The sequence below is a fragment of the Lissotriton helveticus genome, chromosome 1_1, assembly GCF_964261635.1.
Source record: "Lissotriton helveticus chromosome 1_1, aLisHel1.1, whole genome shotgun sequence".
NCBI classification, from domain to species: domain Eukaryota; kingdom Metazoa; phylum Chordata; class Amphibia; order Caudata; family Salamandridae; genus Lissotriton; species Lissotriton helveticus.
Window position 1 is genome coordinate 1,752,730,580 of NC_136057.1, and position 24,186 is coordinate 1,752,754,765.

Genomic DNA, 24,186 nt, shown 5'->3' on the forward strand with positions numbered 1-24,186 from the left:
GTCTGGCCTCGTATACAGAGAAACATTTTAGTATCTTTAAACATATTTGAATGGAGTTTCTACAGTATACAACCTGAAGAGAATCACTTCTGGTTGTTCCTAAATTTGGCAGTGTAGAAACATGAGGCACTACACTGTAGCGTGGCTTTCCCAGGATCACACAATTTGGCTAAGCGGGGACGCTGGGATTTGAGCCTAGGTTTTCACTTGGCATTATTCAGCCACACGAGGTATCTGCACCGTCTCTACTTTTGCAGAAAAAAACATTGTTTAGTGGATTAATAAAGAGTGGTCATTAAAACTTGCATGTCGAATTTGGAACCACATGCTAACCAACCTGATACTACATAAGACATGGCTGTCCAAATAGTTAGATAACCCCTATGTTATTCAATCGCAAAAGAGCAAGAAAACTCATTTTTATGTTGGTGTAACTGGCATTCAGTGACTTATTAAACAACACTTGTGTATGCCGCCATGCACAGTAAAAATAAATCTACAGATAAGCTTCCAATAGGACTCCGTGTTACCAAGGACGGAATGCTTTACTATTAATCATTGTTGTTTTCAAATAGGAGTTCAATTGCAGCAACTGAGGAGAACCAGGACACCCTTAACAACAACAACAAAAAGCATTTTCAATGCATAGGTCCCGCTTTTACCACAGTTTGAGCTATTGGCATTATAAATGACAATGCATTTTATTTGTGTTCAGAAAACCTACATAGTGTGCGTTTATGCACAGCTTGCAATTTTCAAAACATATAAATAAAATGTATTGCTATTTATGACGCCAATAGCTCAAACTCACGCAAATGTGAGACCTATTGCATTGCAAATGCTTGTACTATTAGCTCTGGTGCAGGTAAAATAACTGCACGGACATCGGGACATCACCTGTGTACTTTTCCTTGGACAAAGCTTGCAAATGCTTGTATTTAAAAGCATTCCCAGCTCGAGGCGCACATGCACGCCTGTGTTGTGTGTGCCTCCTGGGGGACATGCGCTCTAACTCTATGGAGTCTCAAGGCAAGAACGGCAGGTCCTGTGCCCTGCCCCAGCACAGTCTGTGTGTGTGTGTGTGTGTTTGTGTGTATGTGATGTGAGAGTGTGTGAGAGTGAGAGACAGTATGTGTCTATGTTCATACCCAGAAGCGCACACTGCACCAGTGCAGGCGCCTCTCCTTTTATTTAAAAGGATTCACAGCTCGAGACGCACAACCACACACACAGCCACACACACACAGCCACACACACACAGCCGCCACACACACAGCCACACACACAGCCACACACACACACACACACAGCCAACCACACACACACAGCCAACCACACACACATACACACAGCCACACACAGCCACAGCCACACACAGCCACACACACACAGCCACACACACACAGCCACACACACACAGCCACACACACACACAGCCACACACACACACAGCCACACACACACACAGCCACACACACACACAGCCACACACACACACAGCCACACACACACAGCCACACACACACAGCCACACACACACAGACAACCACACACACAGACAACCACACACACACACCACCACACACACCACCACACACACAGACAACCACACACACAGACAACCACACACACACCACCACACACACAGCACCACACACACACACACACAACCACACTGTCAGTGCACACTTTCACCAGGCACAGGCACCATCAGTCATCAGTGCACGCTTTCACTGGGCACAAACACCACCAGCCGTCGGTGCACGCTTTTACCGGGCCCAAACACCACCAGCTGTCAGTGCACGCTTTCATCAGACACACACCACCAGCCGTCAGTGCACACTTTAACCAGGTACACACACCACCAACCGTCAGTACACGCTTCTACCAGGCACACACACCACCAGCCGGTAGTGCACACTTCCACCAGGCACACACACCACCAGCCATCAGTGCACAATTTCTACAGGCACACACACCACCAGCCATCAGTGCACACATCAATTGTTAACGCATCCACAAATAACTATTGTAACAATCGCAGTATGGCGCACTTTACTTTGAAACATATTCATCTAAAGCGCAGCATGCCACCACTGCTACAAAAATAAATACACATTTTTTGGGCCTACAATTTATAGACTTTTGGTGCAATTGGTGTTGCAATATTAGGCAATGCCAATAGCTCAAACTTAATTAACCCGAGACCTATTGCATTGTAAATGCTTGTTGTTAATGCGTGATCGACATTAGTTGCGATCACATGACCATCAGTCAGTGCCTAATAATTAAAGGGGCAGAACTGCTTTACACATTAGGTTAATCTGTGTATGCAGCGTCTATCTTCCTTGAATAAAAAAACTTTATAAGTACGACAGTTTATTACAAGATGAGGCCATAGAAAGAGTAAATATATACATCGTTATTGGTTCATGAGCATGTCGATAGCAAAATAAACCATATACGAGTAAGGATAAAAAATATATATAATACTCGTCGTCATTTACTTGTGAGCATGATATGTTTAAAACAAACATATTTGAACAATTTTTAATGACTGATTTTTGCAGCGACTGCTCGGTCAAATCATTGGTGTTAAATGGTATTCAAGGGATCCCCCAATATAATATGCAGCAGAGAGCTCTTAGTGTAGGTCAAAAGATATGAATGTGTTTAAAAATCACATTTACAGTAAACTATCTGGGATGGAAAAGCCTCACATTCAAGGGTCTTTGAGAAGGTTAAATAATGTATAGTAGTGATATCTTTCATTTAGCGTTGGTGAAGCCGAATGGCAGACATAACCATCGCAACACATCACATCCAGCCGAATGGCAGACATAACCATCACAACACATCAGAACATCTTAATCTTCAATTGTGGGAGAGAGAAAACGGGAACATTTGGAGACCAAGGGCCAGATGTAGGTGTCCAAATACCGGTCGGAAACGGCCGAAAATACCGATTTTCGGCCGATTCCGACCGGTATTTGGACATTGGTATGTAGGGGCATTAATTCAGTTTCTTTATGTAGTATGTTGTCTATGTTGCTGTTACTTTCATGGTTAATTTTTTTTTTAGCCGAATAAAGTACTTTCTGATTCTGATTCTGATGTAGGGGCATGTAAAATTACAGAATCGGTAATTTTACCGATTCTGTAATTTTACCGATTCGGTAAAATACCGAATTGGTAAAATTACCGATTCTGTAATTTCAGATGTAGGTAGCACTGTTTTCAGTGCTACAAGGGTTTAAGAATTCTTAATTTACCACCAACTAGTAGTTGGTGGTAAATTAAGAAAACCATTTAAAAAGCATTTTTTTTGCTTTTTAAACAGTGCCATGTTGCAGACATATATGCCCTAAGGGCATGTATATCAGCAACATGTGCACCCATGCACAATTGAGGGGTGCAACAGGGTGTCAAAGTGACACCCTGCCACCCATCAATATTTACCCCAATTACCGAATCGGTATTTACCGATTCGGTAATTGACATTGATTCCTATGGGCCTCAAGGCCCATAGGAAACAATGGCAGTTACAGACTCGGTAAATACCGATTCATTAATTACCGAATCATACCGATTCGGTAATTAATTCGGTAAATATACCTACATCCCGATAGCCAGTTCTTAAATACCGAATCGGTATGATTCGGTATTTAAGAATCGGTAATTGGGGATTACCTACATCTGGCCCCAAGAGAGGTATATTTGATGGTCCAGATGGGACATTTATCGCCGCATTACTGAGCCCCAGGGTATCGCATCGTTAAGTCCCTGTGTGTGCGTGGAAAGGCGGTAAATCCATCTTTGTTCCTTCTCAAAGATGGTGCTTTCACTGTGCTGATTGAGGTGCTCTATTACTGTCCATCTAATATCATTAGGACAGTGGCGAAATTCCAGAAAGTGAGCAGTTAATTTTGTAGTGCTCTTACGGCACCTCACATTGCTGCGATGTTCCCCAATACGTATTTTTATTTTTCTTGTCGTCATCCCTACATATCTCAGATTGCAGGGACAACTGATAAGATAAATAACGTTGCTTGAATTGCAATTCGTATGCCCTCGGAGATGCCAGAGTTTGCCATTCTCAAGGTTTAATGTCTTAGCTGCAGTTGTGAGATGGCAAACGCTGCATCCTCCGCAGGGTAAATGGCCATTGACCGGGGGTAAGCCCCATGTGATAAGTACATTATTCTCCTGAGTAGTGAGGTTAGATCTCGGACGAGTGTGGACAAGAGCATCTTGCAGACTCCTTTCACGCTTATAGGAAAATAGCGGTTTTTGCCAATTCCGCCCATTACTGGTTAAAATTCGCCAGTGCTTGCCTATACAGCGACTTACAGCAGTAGATATATTGCTGTAAGTCGTAACACATGTCAGTGGCGTTTCTGCTTTACTAACTCTGCTGTAGTCCTCTAGGAGAGCTTCTCTGTTTTGATTTTTAGCCCTCTTGCGGCTTTTCTGAAGGATTTTTTTGGGGTAGCCTCTTGTAAGTAGCTTGTTGGTAAGATCCTCCGCCTGTATATTAAAATCGGTCAGGTTGCTACAATTTCTACGAATACGTAGATATTGCCCAAAAGGTAAATTCTCCCGCAGTGGGCGCGGGTGAAAGCTCAAAGTGGAGCAGGTTGTTTTTACTGGTGGGCTTGTAGTAGGTTTTGGTGGTTAGATGGTTGCCTTCCCTGGTTATTGTGACATCCAAAAAGACGATGTAATTTGGATGGTAGTGGTGGGTGAATTTTAGGTGCGGGTCACACGTGTTCACCCAATCAAAAAATGCCAGGAGGCTATCTTCAGTGCCCTTCCAGATTAAAAGCACATCATCAATGTACCTCTGCCACAGGATTACATTGAGAGTGTAAGGATTAGTGGCAGACAAGATGTGTGTTTGCTCAAAATTGTACTCTTACAATCCTGCAATGCTGGGGGCAAAAGTGCTGCCCATCGAAGTACCCGTCTTTTGTAGGTAGATGGTGTCTTCATATTGAAAAAAATTACGTTTGAGGGCTAATGTAGCACACTCAATAATAAAAGTACAGGAGGTGGTATAATCCCAAGTGGTCTGTTCTAGGACATCTGCCAATACTTTTAAAGTTGCATCCTGCGGGATGCAGGTGTACAAGCTTTCTATATCGGGCAAGACTAGAAAGCATGGCTCTTCTGGCATCTGGACGGTTAAGAGTAATGATAGCAGACTTTTGGTATCTTTGATATACGTACTAGTAGATTGTACCAAAGCAAAAAATCGCAGTACTTGGAAAGAGGTTCAAGTAATGAACCAATACCCAAAACTATCGGTCTTCCCGGCGGGGGGGGGGGGGGGACTATTTTTATGAGTTTTCAGTAGGGTATAAAAGTATGGGATTTTTCCTTCTGAGTTGGTTAGAAAATCTGCTTCATGTTTGCTTACATAGCCGTCCCTTTCTGCTGTCATAACTAATTCCATTATTTCGTCTTTCAGGAAAGCAGAAGGGTCCTGATGGAGGATAGAATAATTCGTCGTATCGCCAAGGAGGCGTCTGCACTCTTGGTCGTAGGCGGCGGCATCCTGGATAACGATGCCACCCCCTTTATCGGCACTCTTGATGACGATATCTCGATTTTGCTGCAGTGACTGAATTGCTTTGTATTCGCCCGCTGTCAAATTTTTGAAAGGTGTGGGTTCTACTAATGATTCTACTTCATAGGACACCGCCTGCTCAAAGGCAATAATGTCAGCAGGTATTAAATGTGACGGAGGTGTAAGAGAAGATTTCTTCCTGAAATTTGTGTCACTGGCTGTAGCCTGACTCTCTGTTGAATCTTGGTGCTCAAAAAAGGTTTTCAATCTGAGTTTTCTAAAGAACTCACTTAATTCGCACTGTAATTTAAAACGGTCAAGACGTGGCGTAGGTATAACACCTAAACCTTTTTCCAAAACAACAGTTTCATCATGATTCAAGGCGAGTTTGGATAGGTTTGTGATCAAGGTTTTGCATTGTTGGGTCCCGCCCTCTGCTCTTGAGTTTTGCTCCGTGTGTTGTCGCCCACGGAGTCTGTTGGTCCCCAATGTACTTGATTCACTCCTCTCTGTGTTGGGTTCGTTCCTCTCCTCCTGCCCCTGCCCCTGCGACCAAACTCTAAAAAAGGTTGGGGGAACATGTTTTGTTGGAAGTGTTGGGGTGGTGGAGCAAAAAGTGGATTCCAGCCCATATGAGGTAGAAAAGGTGGATGATTGTAAGGATTTGGGTAAAAACCTCCGTTCCCCTGTTGTTGAAATGGGAACCACTGAGGAACATTTTGAGCTCCCCTACCTCGGCCCCTCCCACGTTGTTTTTTACCTCTACTACCAGTGCTGGATCCACTGGAGTCATTGGATGTGTCGGAATTATAGTTAGTCCGATCAGGTGGGGTGTATTCGGAACTAGCATATGGGTAGGTTTTTTCGTATGACCACTTTTTTAGATCCTTTTGAAATGTTGTGACCTTGGATTGGGCGAGGTTTTCTTTATATTCGTTTAACTCTTTGTTAAACTCGTCAAGTTTCTTTTTAAACCCAGTGATTGTAGTCTTTATATGGGCTTCCGTTGCCTGTATTTCTACTAGAAGGGCTTCTGACAGACGCATTGCAGTTTTTATAATTAAAATAGCCCAATCATGTGTGCAATGCCAGGCAATCTGGGCCCATTCCTTTCTGAACACACTGTCTTCCAAACATATTCGGGGTGCGTTGGTCACTAAAAGGCCCTTAGGAGCCATCTTGTTCGTCAAATATTCTTTCATCATCGTGCCATGTAAGATGGCTCTAATGCGACTCCTCTTCTGCTCGTCTAACTTATCCCATTCAGAGGTACAGGGGCAGCCGGGTGCAGAGGTAGTTAGGCCCAATGTTATCCAATGAGAGGCAGGGGGCCTTTGGTTGGTGGCTGCTGGCTAGCAGGCCACACGGCTGTGGGTGCTGGGCTCCTGGTCACTTGCTCAGGGCAAATGGGGAAGTAGGATAGGACACAGGTGGCACTGCCAGGGGCACTCAGGCGGCTGGGTGCCGGGTGCTTTTGAGCCGTCGGGCGCTCAATGTTATTCAATGAAGATCTTGAAAAGGAAACTAAGGCTGCAGGCCCGGGGACGGTGGATCTTGTGTAGCGACCAACACTTCGAGGGGTAAGTTGGGATCTTGGAGGGTAGGTAGGCACCCCAGAGTTGGGCACAGGAGGCCGGGGGGCGCCGGGTGCAGGGGTGTCTTTGGACTTCGGGAAATCTTACCCTCTGCTGATCGTGGTAGGAGGGGTCCCTGGTTCTGGGTCTGCAGGCGTTGTCTGGGTCGTCGAGGAGGGTCCTTGGGCACTGGATTTCAGTTCAGAATCGCCGGGGGGACGTCCTCGGGGTCTTTGTCCACTTGGGCACAGGCCGAGCTCGGCGGGTGCAGAGTGGGCTGGATTCGCGGTTCCTGGCTGGCACCAGAAGTATTGCTGTTTGGTCAGAGCTACTGCTCGTGGGAGTCCCAGTCTCTAAGAGGGTCAAGGCAGGCAGGTCCTCCGGGGTTCTTGAGGTTGCTGTCCGCAGGAGACGCCGGGATTTAGCAGGAGGAAGTTAAGGGATCAACAGGCCTGTAGGGCTGGGGCCAAGTCAGTTGGTGTTGTCCTCTTGTTAGCAGCTGCACAGCAGGTCTTCTTCTTCTTGGTCTTCTTTCTTGTTTCGAAATTGGGATCTGAGGAAGGAAGGTTCAGGGTGCCCCTAAATTCTACATTTAGGGGCGTTACAGGTAGGGGAAGGGCAGGGACCAATAGGTCCCTGTCCTGGGGTGAGTACACCCCCTATCCTGCTCCTCTCCTGTTGGAGGGGGGCAGGAGCCTATCTCTGATTGGGCAGGGCTCCCCATCTTCAAGATGGCCGGAGCCCGGGGTTGTGCTTCACCTCGCCTCTCTCACCTGAGGGGTGGAGTTGGCACAGGCTGGCACACCCCCTTTCCTCACATATGGTTTCCCGCCAGTCTTCCCGCCAGAGTGGGGGTCAGAACTGAGGGGGGGGGGGCAGTTGCTGAGTACAGCAAGTGGTCTGGAAAAGCTCACAAAGGCGGTATGCCTTTGAAGCTTCCCACTGCCCATCCTGGGGGAGGAGGCCTAGCACCTCGCCCAGGATGTGCTTTGTTGCAGGCCCAGTAGATTCAGCAACATGTCTGCTGTGTGGCAGCCTAGACAGCCTCTCAGACCAGACGTGGATTGTAGGTTATGTTTCAGGGGGCATCTCTAAGATGCCATCTGTAGTGCATTTTACATTAAACCCCACACTGGCATCAGTGTGGGTTTAATGTGCTGAGAAGTTTGATATCAAACTTGTCAGTCTTCAGTGTAGCCATTATGGTGCTGTGGCGTTCGTAATGACAACCTCTCATCACTATATACTCTTAATGGCATCACTGCACTTACAGTGCCCAGGAATGGCCCTGGGTACTGTAGGGGCACAGGGCTCATGCACCTGGGCCCACATCACTGGCATAGGGCACCCAGCTAGAGGGGTGACTGATGAATGCCAGGGCAGTGGGTTTGTGGGCATGGCACACAGGGGTGTGTGCCATGTTGACTCTTTGTTTAGGTCTGCACCAGGACACTCAGTCTGCCAAGGCAGGGTGTGGGTGTCCGGGTGCAGGGGCCCTAAGGGTAGCACAATAAGTGCTGCAGCCCTTCGGGGTCTTCTCTGGTCACAGTGCCCTGGGTACCTAGGGTACCATTTACCAGGGGCTGACATGTGGCCAGAGATGCCAATTGGGTTTCAGCTTCAATAAAGTTTTAGGGAAGGAATGCAGGCCCTGGGCACCTGATTGGTAGGAACCCAGGGCACACCCAGTCAAAGCACATCAGCAAAAAGTGGGGACATACCATGCAAGAAAGATGGCACTTTCTTACATTCATAGATTGGACAAATGGCCATTTCTGATCACACTCCTGTTGCAGTGAATTTACATATCCAGAACCCACACAGACTATGAATGCCAGAGGGTGGCCTTCTTCAGTATAGACAAATCAAGGGTGATGGACAGGATTGCTGTGTCCAATAAGTAGCTGAGAATGATATAGAAGAATGGATAGAACTGAAAGCACAATTAAAGCGTTTGGAAGAGAGGCTCAAAACTACAGGCTGTAGTAAAATCTGTTATAAGCTCATTGTAATCAGAGCATAGGTGAAAATATTTGATACAGATACTGATGAGGCATAATTTGCCCTCCTCCGCACTAGACAGTAATACCTTAGTAGGGAAACATAGCAGTTTAATGTGATAGCATGCAAATTGAGGGATAGGGTGATCCGTCAAAAGGGTCACAAAAACCATGGACCCATCATGACCAACATGTAACGAGAACTGGGATGTAGCAAATGCATTTAGGGACTTCTATGGCTGCTTATACAAAGTGGATAGAGGATTCTGCAAACGAATGGACGCATACTTGACGGACAAAAACGTGCAGAAATCTTTTCTGGTGGTCAGGCAACCGCATTAGAGCAACCCATTATATTTTCAGCAAAGCCAGATCAAGGTGAATAAGTCTTCATAGATTAGATATCTTTACGTTACTTTTTCACACGTCTTTTTGCCACACTCTAGTCCCGTTTCTAAGCTGCCTTTTTACCTCTATGTCCTCATATGGCTTCAGAACATCCTCCATGTTGAGACCTTGATCGTAGTCATACCAGAGTCAGACAAGGACAGCACAGGCTGATCTCCTTGCTGAATGTCAATAAATAAAATATTCACTGGCATCTTAGTGAACAGGCTAAGGCCAATCATGTCAGGCCTTGTTGATCAGGACCAGCCTGGTTATATACAATGCATAATACCAAAGTAATTCTATGCATACATTATAACTTTTATAAAGCCCTGGGACAATGCCCTACTGCTAGATATGCTGCAAAATCATTTTGTGGTGTGCACTGGACAGTTTTGAGTAAGACGCTGGAAATCCTGAGCTTTGGTCCCATTTCCAATAAATGCGTCTTCAGCATATATAAGGAACCAATAACAGGAGTGAAGGTCAGTTGGGGATCTTGCTGCTGACTGCCATTCAGCTGGGCAGGAGCAGGGGGTTCTATTCTCTCCCCTGCTATTTGAATTGTATTTGGTTGAGAGGGTTCCAAGGTATGGGGACATTCTGGGATTCAAAATCTGGCCAAAAACACAAATGTTGACCATGTACGCGGATGATTTCCTGAAACCGACACATCGCTACACTTACTGTGACACTTTTGAAAACTCAAGAGCTATTGGGAGGAGATCCCAAAAATTCTAAGGACCAACCTTTGTATTTTTGACTTGGATGTACCCATATTTCCCAAGTATTTGTTGTTGGGTCTTTCAAACAAGCAGATGTATCTGTGCCGTTCGAGCAGGCAGATGATGCTGGCATTAGGCCTAGCGAAACAGGCTTTCACAGTGCCATGGGGCAGAGACCGTCAGAGCACTGAAAAGTTTTTTTTACAGGTTCCATTAGGGGAAAAAAACAGTGTCCATGGATATGGCAAGTGGCCTATTTGCAGAAATTAGGGGCCCCTAGATCTCAGAGTTCTACTTTATACTGTAGAGCACGAAGCATCAGTCAAAAGCTTGAGTCTCAAAAGGGGAGTCAGCAGAAAAGGGAGTTCACAATGGGATGGGGTTGTGTGTGCTTACCTTCTAAATTTCTAGCACCTTTTACTCTATGCTCATTATATGATAATAACTGGCTGCTGAACTTGTCTTAGTGGAAGGGGTGGGATTTAGTAGTTTTTGATAGTTGAATGGCAAAGCAGCATGCTCCTGCTGGCCTCTGCATGTAGATGGGAGTATGTCTACTTGCAACATTCTTCAGTAGGAAGAGCTGATCCATAAACAAATTAACTCTTTCAGCTACTGGTCAAAATTAAGATATTGCATACTACTTTTTAAAAATCTACATATGGCCACCATATAACTGCCTAACCACTTTGTGTGGCTGTTCTACCCAGATGTACAGTATGTGCTTACCCTAAATCTGGTTGTGTAAAGTAGGGGCGGACCAAATTTATCTCCCTTCACAACAAATTCTGGTACAGTTACCTCACTGTTGATTTACCCGAAGACCTGTAAATTAAGTATCAAGTGTTTCTCCGTAGGCCCGCCCCTCCTGACAAATTATCTTTTACAGAATAGTATCCATTTCTATTTCTGCAAATCATTTTTCTTCAGATATGACATACTTCACCTTTGTAATCTTTAACTGTGGCTGTGGCATTCCCTCCCTTTCTTCCCTTCCCCCCCCCCACCCCAATCCCGCCCCAAACCCCTCCCTTTTGTCTTTTGCACACTCTTCTGCTTTGTGTTGCTCTTCCTCCCTTGCATTTTCCGTTGGTAATCTCGGTAAACAGTCTGATCTCACATTGACTGACCTTGGAACATTAAGCAAATGAAACCTTTAAAATATAGACAGCATCATGATTAATCTTGAAAGGGCATACAGTGTTTTACCATCCAGCAATGCTGTCAGAGTTTTTCATCTGGTCTTATACATAAGCCTTTTCTCAACAAATAACTCTTAAAGTGCTCACCACTTCATCAATAAGTTGAAGCTTCTCTCTTGATTGTAGAATATCTTGAATAATAATCGGTAAGGGATCTGGATGGAAAAGCCACAATGCATTCCTTAGCTCCATAATCTGACTGAAGACTGCATCAAAACCAGAGCAACTGGCTTCTGCCATCAAGATGGTTTTGGTTTAATAATAGATGCTTTGGGCTGAAAAAAAAGTGTTTTTCTTGATCATTCAACTTCTGCACCTTTTTAAAGAACATTTAAAGGAGCAGCAGTCCTGGGGAAGTTGTTGACAACCTTTGAAAAAAATTTCCATATGTCTACAAGTGCCTCAACTGATCTTTCTTCCTTTCTTTGCAAACTGATTTAGTTACTTGTAATAAATCTTTCTTTGAAAAAATCCCTCACTTGTAATTTAATGCCTAAATAGTATAACTGTAGAAATTAATGTATTTTATCAAGTTCTACCATCATAGCTTCCTGCTCTAAAATTCAAAGTGGCTTTTCAAGCCTTTTATTATGCTTGGGTACCGTCTGCAAAAGTCAAATTTCCACACTTATGTCAATATTTCCAAAGAATGTATAAATTAGTTTTTGAAATTCTGAGGCTGCATGGTCCAGCACAATCTTCATTCTTGTATATCGAATACCTATTATTAATGTAATAACAAGTTTAATGTGCTGAGACTTAGTTGTCATTTCAGTTTGATGGTGCGCTGATTATAATATTAACATACTAAAATTCTTTGCTTCTTCCAATGAAGGCATCGTCATGTCCTGAATGCGTGGAAGAGGATGCTAGCCTGTTGGTTGACCCTGTAAAGGTCAACACGTAGTTAAAAGTTTATGATTTGTTCTCACCATTTCAGTGGCATCAACTGATTCGATCATATCATCTTCATTTAATGCCACAAATATTTTAGACAGATCCTTTCTCGCATTTACTGGCACGTTTTTCAACGGATGTCTTATTGTTATGATGCTCTTCTTCAATAGATGCTTCTTTCAAAACACAACTTTAAATGTTTACAACAAACGTCTAAAATGGTAACACCACACATCAATATGCTGGTGCATCAGGATCTGATAAACAATATACCAGATTCTTAGCATTTGAGTTGAAAGTGGTCCTCATATTGTCCTGGTTCCACCAGCTGAAAAATTGTTGACATTTATTAGCAGGGTAAACTTTGCCAATGATTGTTCTTCCTTAGAAATAAATTTTAAAGATAAAGTAACATGACATATTGATTTAATTAACACTGTAACTGTATGATGTCTAATATAATTTTGTTTTTCCAATGTTTGCAAAAATTATCATCCGACCCAGAAACTTCCACATCTCCATACTTAAACGATGAATTATTAAATCACAATTGGGTGGTGAATACTGCTCCGCATCAATTCCTAGAACAAACTCTTCTTATATGGCAAACTTTCCTCAAAGCTTTCACCCTCTCCCTCAACTATTTACGCTCATGCATATCGTCTTGTTGGTAATGTATCACTTTTTCATTGGAGTCATTGTCCTGTCTTGGCTCTTTCGTTTTTCGTGACTCACTGACAAGATTATATTGACTTTTAGTATTGAAATCTTGCTCTTACTATTCTCAACACACATTTGCCAAATGTCAAAATTCTCTTGAGTTAAAACACACTGTGTTCAATGCAGGACATGCTTTGCTCGTGCCTCTATAGTTTGCCAAGTCACACAGCAAACATGTATTCCTAGAATTTACTTCTTGAAGGTTGTTTTGAAAAGGCTTTCTTTAACTTTGAAAACTTAGCTTGTTACTGCTGCTACTTCCATCTTAGAAATGTTGTCAACATTTTAAGACTTGAATTATGTAAGCGTCTCCAAAATCTTGTCAATATCTAGTATTTCAGCCACAGTTGGATTCCTATTTCAAGAAATTTTACTTGAGTCTTTCTGATTAACCAGCATATAATTACTTGATCATAATTGTATAAGTGTATACTGTTCCTAAAGTAGCAGTTAGCAGTCAGTACTGTAAAAGTAGAGCATTGGTGACTAAACGCCACTGGAGTCTTATTAGTATTGATGAAAGGCACGCAACATGTTCTTCGACATTTTCCATTCAAAAATGTGACTACAGATTCTGGCCTGGCTAATGAAGTGTTTGCTGGTAAACTCCGTAAGTCAAAACATATATAACAACGTTGGTTGTTACGAATTGTGCAGTGCTCTGTATCAGCTAGGACATCACTCAAACATCTGGCCAGCCTTCTGAAGTCGAACACACCTCATCACTGCAAAAATACTTGTGTATCTCGACAGAGCCTTCAACCTAAATGGGAATCGCTTTGTCACACAGCAAACCTTGAAACTCAATGTTGACGAGTCATTCCAGTGATGTACAGCCTCAAGTGCAAACAACCTACTCCCCAAGGAACCACAAGTTGGCTAGGGTTTGTGAGCCCATTGATGCGAGTACAATGTGTTGCTAAACGAGGTAGTGATCTCCAGACAAGAATTGAATTAGTAAGGCATTACTAAACGAGCCAATGCGCTATTGTCCAGCATTTTTTTTTTAACAAAAGAGAGAAGACCCCACTTGTTCCAGGCAACAGGGTGCTACAAACAGTCAAAGTCGAAAAGAGGTTTCCCTGGATCAACTATTTAGAGTAAACTATCTAAACTCATTCACACTTCACAGTAACATTATTTATATTCTTTGAGAATTAGGCCACAAACTAAAATGTAACGTTTACACTCTTTCTTTATTAAAAGTTCTCTTACTTTACATAGTATTTTCCTTCGCGTAAGGAGACAAACACAAAGTTAAAATTTCACAAAAAAAAGGAAATTTTCTCCTGAAAAGCAGTGAATATAAAAATATCTCATAGTTTACAATGAAAGTTAATAGAACATTCATTCATATGATAAAAATTATACAGTATGCATGAAAAACATTTATCACATCCTAATCACACAGGACTTATGCAAATAACAGACAAAAAAAAACCCCTATTTTCAATTAATCAACTGATGTTGTTACAAGTTAAACAGATCCATAAGCCTTTGTGTCACTTTTATGAGGCTTCCAATGTCCAAAATTGGGGTATTTATGGAGACGCCCCGGCTTTATTTGGATTCTATACAGCGTGGTGCGTCGACGCGTTTCAGTGTTTTAGCCGTGGCTATGGTTACACCTTCTTCAGGAAAAATTCAATTGGGGTCATCAGTATCTCGATGGCGATATCCTTCTCTATTGTAGATCTTGAACTTTCGGCACACTTGGTGGGAAAGTCTGCGATCTCTCTCAGACTTGGGGAACCATCCCCATCACCTCACTCGGAGCAATTGGGAGGCTATCCTTTTGGAGCTTTTGTTCCATGTAACCGTTTCCTTTCAGTTCTTATATACTATACTCGTTTCTTCAAGACTCTGATAGTTACTGATGTCATGGATTTTGATGCAGGGTTCTGTTATCATTAAATTTGTTTCATTCACCGCGGTAACACCTGGGGTGTCGATTTTCAATCATTCAGCGAGATTTGCAGAACTCATTAGTAATACACATACTAATCTAATTCAACTTTTGTAGGAGCTTAGTATACATATTTAACAATCATAAAGTCTTAGAAAAGACATTCACTGGATGAGGTCATGAGTGATATCATCAACCAACTTTATTTTGCACGTCAGGAAATGCATAAAAGTATACTTATAAATAATTAGCATAACATTTTAAAAAGCCAAACATACAATAGATACAAGAGGAACTGCAAGACCCAAGTTATTGCCCTATACATTAAAAATTATTCAGGTGATATGTTCATAAATATTAAAAACAAATACATCAATAAAAGCAATGATCTTAAAGTGCAAAGAGTGTAAGGCAAGAGACCTTTTGAGTTTTCATGGCGGCCAATAAAAAGGAAGCCAGGGCATAGCAGACCAATGGGGTTTCTAATAAATATAATAGGAAAAGAGCTGGGGCTATGCCACTCATGGAGAATTTTTTTTAAGAGTGGAATGATGAAAACCTTCCTCTCTACTATATACAGCTGACAAACAAATTGGAAGGGTAAGGTCGATTGGGACGCCTTGTTGCCCCACTCACAGGGTGGTATGTTGCTTAAAGAAAATAGATTATTTAGATCCCTCAACATTAACGGGATGAGATTCAATCTGAATCTGGTCAGAATGAAGCGATGCTGGTTATTCTCAACAATCGTAAGTATGAATGAGAGTGATTGGGTATCTGTGGTATGGTTTCATAGAACTTTACGGTTTGTTTCTCTCTATGGCTATCCCACCTGTCATGAGTAACTAAAGCGATTAGCGTTTCTCGAACATACAATAGCCAGGAGATTTTGTGGGCATGATCCAAGTTCAGAATGTCTTGAAAATAAAAATTGGGTCAGACCCACAATACCCCTTTTCCATATTGATAGGCAAAGAGAGAGTGGCACTAATTTTATGGCGTCAGTAAGGAAGGGCATGCTGGCTTCTTTATGTACTACAAAATTATTACATAATGGTGGGACTGATAACCTTTTAATGAATTTATCTTCTTGTACATGGAGTGCTGTCACATCGCTAATCCCCTAGATTGCTTCCCCATATGTAGCCATTGACAGAGTTTTTTGCTAGATAGATTTTGGACATTTCTTATATCGGCTTGTGGCCTAATGTTTGGGAAAATCTAAATATAGCAGCAGTACTTTGGATCATTAAGTTAACTCTGGTTTGCAACATCTCCTTCCAACTTTGTTTGTTGTCGAAAACAACCCCAGAGTAGTTAAAATGATTTACTTGCTTTATTGGTTCCCCGGCAAGTTGATATCTCATTGTCTTCTTTTTGTCACTGCCATTGCCATAGTGTGAGTTTTGGCTTTATTTACATGTAAATCCAAATCATGCATAAATGCTGTGTAATGTATAATGAGATTTTTAAGTGGATTGGGTGTCCTCGCCAGTAAGACAGCGTCATGTGCGTAGAGGAGGATAGGGAGGGGGGTTGACGCTACTAGTGGGATTTCTTTCGCAACCTCAATCAGGGCATCGTTTAATTTTATTGTATAAAGTGCCAACAAGAAGGGGGTCAAGACACAACCTTGTTTTACGCGCCTTTCAATATTGAATGGTTTGGTGCATTTGCCATTTCTCTTATAGCATACTGTGGCAGTGACGTCCAAAAAGAGCTCTCTTATTGAATTTGTCCTCTTCCACTCCCATGTCCTTCAGCATAATCCAAAGTTTACTATGTACCTTGCAGTCGAAGGCATTTGACAAATCCAGTGAGGCCATATGTATTTGGGCATTTTTCGCTGTAGTGTATTTCCCAAGTATCAAAGTCAAATTAAGGCACTAGTCTAAAGATCCCCTACCGTGTCTAAACCCGTACTGGACTTCCATAAGAATTGCCTTATCCTCTGCCCATGTTTCCAATTTGTTTAGCAATAATCTACCCATAAATATGGCTGCACTATCAAGCAATGAGATGGGGCAGGGATGGAAGCATCCCCCTTTTTATATGTTGGGATGATTAGAGATTTTTTCTCTGAAAGGGGGGGGGGAACCAGTCTTAGCTATAGCGTTAAAAACCACAGTTAAGAGCGGAGATCAAAAAGGATATCTGTAAGAAAGATATCCATTGGGAGCCCATTGGGCCCTGGAGCTTTCCTAGATGGGGAATGAGTCAGGGCAAGTTCGATTTCATCAAGGTCAAAAGTAAGGAAGGTAGAAGGCTCAATGTTGGAGCTATCATCTGCAATAAGAGAATCCCCTACTTTTTGAAAAAGTTTCTGGAAGTACTTTACGAAGGAATCTTCATCACTGTGGGTCTCTAAAGATGGGCCATTGTTATCCTTCAGGAAGGGGGTGTTGACAACCTTCCAAAAAGCGGTGCTGTCGCAGAGGAATGAGGCTTGCTTTAAGTTGTCCCAGGCGTCCGATTTGAGCTGTCTTGGCCTACATGCCCATGCTAGCTTATAGGATTTCCTCAACATGCGAACATGCACTGTATTTCTGGGTAATAATTTAAGGGCCTTTCAAAGATTTGTAGAGGCAACAGAACAATTCTTGTCAAACCACTGATGCGGTGTGATATCTCTTGCGGGAATCGGGTGTATCAGCTGTGATCTTAGATAAGTTAAATGCTTACTGAACGTGTCATTTATCAGCGCCTGGTTTAGGGATGGGTCCAAGCAGATTTTTATGTCCTCCTGGTTTGCCATGATAAAGCTTGTGAAAAAAGTAGCCACATCAACCTTATTCCATTTCAAAGTGAAGCAACTATTTCTAACTAAGGTTTGTTTGGGAAAATTGGTACCATTGTGGGATTTCGACTCCTGCCATGATAGGGCACAAGACAGCATGGCATGATCACTAAATACAGTAAAGTTGGTCTGTGGCATAGTAAAACTTGAACTAAGCGTATCAGAAGAAATTATATAGCCCAGCGTGGATAGATATTCGGCTCTTTGGAAGGTAGGGAAAAATTACCTAGTGTGTGGGTCTATAACGTAACGTAACACGAGTTGGCTCTTCATTAAAATGGTATTAAGAGCGTTCCATGGACATCATGCTGGAAATGGGGAATAGAAATGTTCCTATGGTTCAAGATCCTGCATAACTCCGCAGAATTTTGTGTGCATGCCTTTATATTAAAATCTCCCAGCCAGACAACTTTTATAGGTTTAGGGTGGGAGTCTGATAGGTCCTCTATCAAGTTGTCTGAAAGCTGTGGTCCCACCACAAGATCTTGAAAATTAAATCCCACGTATCAGTCCCTTTGATAACCAGGGTATGAAAGTAGGAGGATGTGTTTATGAAGGTTAGAACATTAAATGCGACCACATTGGAGATCGATGTAAGAAGAACACCCCTAGGCCTGCCCCCTGAAGAAGGCAACGCTGGAGTTTGGAACAACCGATACCCATCAATAAAAATTGGAGAGATCTCCCAGGTTTCTTGTACGCCAATGATCTTGTATTTGGTCAAGGCAGTGAGCCATTCTTCGTTGTTCCGCTTGCTATTAGAGCCTGCTATGTTCCAAGACAAAAGAGGGTAAACTGAGTTCTGTACATCCAAAGTATGAACCTTATTAACATGATGAACAGGATCTACGAGATGTAGGTCAGTGCAACTCTGGTGTTCTGTTTCCCCCTGTGAGGACCATATGGCACCATTTACCTCAGCCCCTTCGATCTCTATTCGGGTGACATCTGGGATTTCTGGTTACTGACGGCATATCAATCGCAAGAATCCAGACCTGATAGTGGGGCAAATCGGTTGGTAGTACCAAGGAGCTTAAGATTGTTCAACGGAGGCCTATTTGTGGGTATGAAACAGTCTGGAGCTTTGGCTGGGACCTTTTCATAGTAAGGTGTGTGTACTTTGTAGAAAAAATCAAGAGATGCTGAAAAGATCTTGGTCATTCATTTAGAGGTAGATAAAGGTTGCAAGAGTAAATCTCTTACAAGTTGAAGGCTATCGAAGTTTAAAACCACGCAATCGCCAGCTTGTGTTTTTGGGGGATGGCCCAACCCACGGAGTTCTTAGTGCCATTAATATGTGATTCTGAATTAGATGTCCTGGCCTGATATGATTAGTTAACCAGTGGCACGCTTTAGCCATGAGCTGGGTGGTAGATTTTCTTTGTGAGGGTCTAAGTACAGGAACATTTACCAGAACTAAAACAAGTGGGCCAGCAGCTGGCGGAAGTTTAAGGATTTGGTGTCTAAGTCCCCTATGATTCAACACAAAATCCTAGTGGGTTTGATTTGTGTGAATTTGGGTGATGTCACCGGAGCCCTCTGGTGGCTTAATAATGACTTGTCTGTTCTCGCATGCGGGGGCAGGTAGTAATGAAGGGGTTGAGACTGGCTCGTTTATTGGAATTGCCAATAATGTCTGGGCACCCCGCCTGACTGTATCCCGCATGTCAAAACAAACCCAGAGTTACCCGCAGCTGAGGACCATCCAGTCTGGGATTGAAGGGTACTTGCAGTGGGAGGATTATTCATGGTGATCGTGGAGTGTGGAAAGTAATTATTAAAGTGGCATGGCTGTGTGGGGACTCTACTTGGATTTAATAACTATCGAGTTTCAGTTCAATATTGTCGAATCGTATCAATGTGGGGTTTATCATAAGAGATAGTCTAGCGTAAATGTCCTCTAAAGGAACCAGGTACCGCAGCAGTTTGGGATTTACCGCACCATGCTCAGCGCGGAGTTGTTGAGGGGACGATTTTCTAGGTTTCTTTGGTTTGGAGGAGGGAGGTTCTTTGTTGGGTCCTTTCTTCCTCTTGCCATTTGTAGACCGTGATGAGGCATGCTTATCTACGGTGGCTTTGTTAGTGGGAGGGATAATGTCATTATCTGGTGCCGTTGTACTCAATAGCGAATTACTACATCCAATGACACCCTGACTAAAAGTGTATGCATTAGGCTCAATGACTGTGGCGGTAGGGAAGTCTTCTGACACGTCGTTAAGACCATGGGTGCCATCCCTCAAGGAAAATCTACGCTCCGTCAGGGTGATCTCCCAGGAAATTGCGTTTGTGGCTTTAGTTAGGAAGGAGTCAATGGTGGATATGGTTAACCCAGGGGTGGAAGTAGTAGTTAACTTTTTCTTACCCATCCTGATCGAGGAGCCAGGCAGCGCAGGTATCGGAGGTTAGAGGGGTGTCCCAGCCCAGCCTCTGACGGGCGTGGACGGGCCCGCCCTTGGCCCGGGTGCGTTCCCATGCACATCCCGCGCTGCAGGGGGCGCGACACGCAGTCAGCCGTCGAGGAACCCAGAAACAGGAAGCGGTGGCAAGGGGATATGGGAGTTGTGGTCCTCTCTCCAGTGGTGCTTAGAGCTGCAAGGCTCTCCCCTCGGCTCAGCTGACAAGCAGGTACAGAGAAACGGGTGTGCGATGCGCTATTAGGCGTCCAGGAAACAGGAAGTGGTGGCAAGGGGAGATGGGAGTTGTGGTCCTCTCCCCAGCAGTGCATAGAGGTGCATGGCTCTCCCCTCGGCTCCCCTTGGCTCAGCTGACAAGCAGATACAGAGAAACGGGTGGCCAACGCACTTTTAGGCATCCAGGAAACCAGAAACAGGAAGCGGTGGCAGGGAGAGATGGGAGTTGTGGTCCTCTCCCCAGTGGTGCTTTTAGGTTCACTGCTCTTCCCTCTGCTCTCCTCGGCTCAGCATGAATGATGTCATTTTAGATGACATCAGTGACCATGTCATGAGTGTATATATATATATATAGTCTTTATTCGGTTTTTAAAATACATAAAAAACCATGAAAGCTTTTCACAGTTATATAAAACATTTCACATTAAAAATAATGGAACATACTACGGTACATTAATATACAATGTCCGAATCTAACAGTGGGGGTCACTAGCCAATGTTACTGATTGTACATACAACTTCTTTTGCAGATTTAACTTAATTACGTGGCGATCTGGGGCCATTATCATAGATTTAGCCTATGTTTCCAACAGATTTCAGAAATTTCACTACAAGTTTGCAAATCCATTCTGACTCTAAGAACTGTAAACGCAGCATGGCTGGACGGCATCTTCTAAAGCCCAATAACTTCAACAAGGGTAAAAGCCAGCGCTTACGGTAATCATCATAGAACTTGCAAAACATAACAGAATGGATAGTAGACTGTTCTGAAGTGTCATCACTAGGGCATAAGGGGAGAGTATGGTCCCAGCAATTTTGAACCGGAAAGGTCACCAGACGATGGAAAATATTAAATCGAAATCTGAGCAGAAGGAAACGCTCAAACTGCGACAAATCATACAATTAAGTAGGCCTGAATTGAAAAAGTTGTCTGGATTGCCAATGAATGTTGGACAGAGATTTTACTTCCTACTTTGGCGATTCGCAGCTCTTCTAAGTGGCTTAAAGCCCTCAGTTTCAATTCCTTTTTGGATATCTTGCAGATTAAGTCTGGTGTTGCAGAACAATCCCCTAAGCCCAAATCATTCAGATAATTATTTACATATCTGAGCCAGCTAATTTTAGATGCACTATCCAATGCCATACAATCAGCCAGGATTTGTTTAGTAAATGTGTTCTTACAGGACGTCCAGATTCTGCGCCAAAGCAAAATTGGTTGAATCTTTGCCAAATCCTCTAAATGTGGAATCCCCAGTTCAGTATGACAAGCAAACGTTGAGATGGATTTAGGTGCCGCTAATAGGAATCTTAAAAAAGTATTCTCCGCCACTTGCAAGGGACCAACGTTTGCATACCCCCATACTCCGGCCCCGTACAGGGCAATTGCCTGGCACTTTGCTCTATAAATCTGCAAAAGTTCTAATGGTGGCCTTTTGCCCAACTTCTGTGAAAAATCTATAAGCGCCGCAATCGCTCGCAACAAAAGTAATCTCCGAGCCTCTATGGCGGGTTTCCAGTTTAACTTGTCATCTATTATAATACCTAGATAGGGCTATTGGCCCGTGCTTTCGATTTTTTTCTGTGGCTAGGAAGATTTGTTTACCCACTTTCCCTCTGCCAGCTACCATCACATATGTTTTTTTAATATTTATTCTTAAATCTAGGCTCCCCATAAAAGTGGCATACCTATCCAGGGCCTGCTGCAATTCTGATGGAGTACGTGCCAGTATTACCGCGTCATCCGCGTATAGGAGAGCGGGGACCAGACGTTTTCCTATTTGTGGGAGATCCTGGGCCCCCCTCAACATTGCCTCCTCCAACCCATTGGTGTAGAGTGAAAAGAGGAAAGGGGCCAGGACACACCCCTGCCGAACACCCCGCTCTACCCCAAATGACGCGGATAACTCCCCTTTCACTCCAAATCGTACCCTCGCAGAAGCATTAGAGTACAACTCCCTCAGATAATCAATCAAAGGAGCATCAATGCCCATGGATAGGAGTTTTGAGTGGGACACACAAACAAAAGCAGCGGACAGGTCGACATACACCATGTACAACCTGCCCTGCTTCGCTGTGGCATATTTACCTAAGAGCATTGATAGGTTCAGGGCTTGCTCGGTCGTCCCAAATCCCTCCCTGAACCCAAACTGAAGGTCCGAAAGGATCCCACCATCATCAGCCCACTGCTGTAAGCGCTCAAGGATCACTCTCCCCACCACCTTGCCTAGTGAGTCCAGCAGTGAGATCGGACGATAGCAGGATACGTCTTGCCTATCGCCTTTTTTAAAAATTGGGACCATAATGGATTTGGTCCAGGAGGCCAACAATCCCTTTTCCGTTGTTGCTCTAAGCACCCTAGTTAGAATGGGGGCCCATAGATCCATATTGGATTTAAAAAAATCTACGGGGACCCCATCTGGGCCTGGCGCTTTCCCATTTTTGCTTGCCTTTCACGCCAGACATACCTCGCTTATAGCGGGTTCCCACAGTATTGGATAAGCCACTGGGCATTGGTTCACGCTAGGCGCTGAATCCAGGACTCCTGTGTCCGGGCATAGCTGAAATATTTTTGAAAAGTGTTCCACCCAAACAGACTCCTCAATTGCGACTTCTATTATTGGGATATTATGAGAGTCTATTAAATAAGGGGATTTTACCACTCGCCAGAATACCTCACTATTTCCGTCCAGGGAGCTTTTATGGAGTTGGTCCCATAATTCTTGTTTTAATTCAGCCTTCCTCACCTTACAGGCTGTATTGTAATCCTTTCTAAGCATTCTTATTTCCTGTTGGTCTCTATTTTCTTTATTTAATGCTATTTTCAACTTTTTATGTGCTGCCGTGCATTTTTTATTAAACCATCCTGGTTTCGTACAGGCCTCTCTTTGTAACTTAACCGTTAACAATTCCTCTATCTTCCCCATAATTAACTCAAAGTTATACAGAATTTCCTCTGCCGGAGTACCCATATCTAGACATTTAACTATCGAAGGGTAAACTGCACATATCAGGGCTTTAGTTACTTCCCCCGGGTCACACTTATCCCATCTTAGGGAGAACCCATTTATTTTGGATATGTGCAGGGTATTCTGCGTTAGGGCACAGGCTATGTTTTGTGAGGACAGCCGAGTGCTTATTAAATGGAGATCAATACTCAAGGCACAGTGGTCACTTAAAGTATTCACTAACACATCAAAGCTCGTAAATCTGTTAGCAATAGTGTCTGAAACTAAGATGTAGTCTATTGTTGACCCATGGCCCCTCCCCCGAAAGGTTGGAACCAATAGTCCAGAATGCACGTCAGGCTTATTAGCCATAGTAAGCCCCAGATCGAATAGGACATTGTTCAGGTATAGTCCCGTGCTAGTATGACTAAAATGTGCTATTGGATTGTCATGTTCGTCCACAAAACCACATAAGTTACTATTACTGTGTGGGCAAGCGTACTGGTTAAAATCGCCCCACCCCCCATATTATCCTAGAACTAACTCTACCTCCTACTTTCTGCATCAACTTAGAAAGCCTTTCGCGAATACAGGCCAAAATCTTCTCCACCTGGTCCTCCACTAGGTTATTAAGGAGAAGAAAGGTCTCTTTGTTATTCAGCGTTAAGCTAAGCAGCTGGTAGTTAGGGTCTAGATGTACTACTGTAGTTTTTAGGCCCCATATCGTGTTGGATATGAAGATTGTCGTCCTCCTTTAGACCTACCTGAAGTAACTGGTAGTGCGGGCGTAAAATAGGTTTTATATCCTATAAGATGTAACTCTGTTCTCGCCCA

General features: G+C 43.4%; 1 protein-coding gene across 1 annotated transcript in view; it reads left to right on the forward strand.

Moving 5' to 3' along the window:
- Window positions 1–24,186, forward strand: part of TYK2 (tyrosine kinase 2) — a 523,599-nt gene that overhangs the window by 258,439 nt on the left and 240,974 nt on the right. The gene's annotated exons all lie outside the window — the stretch shown is intronic.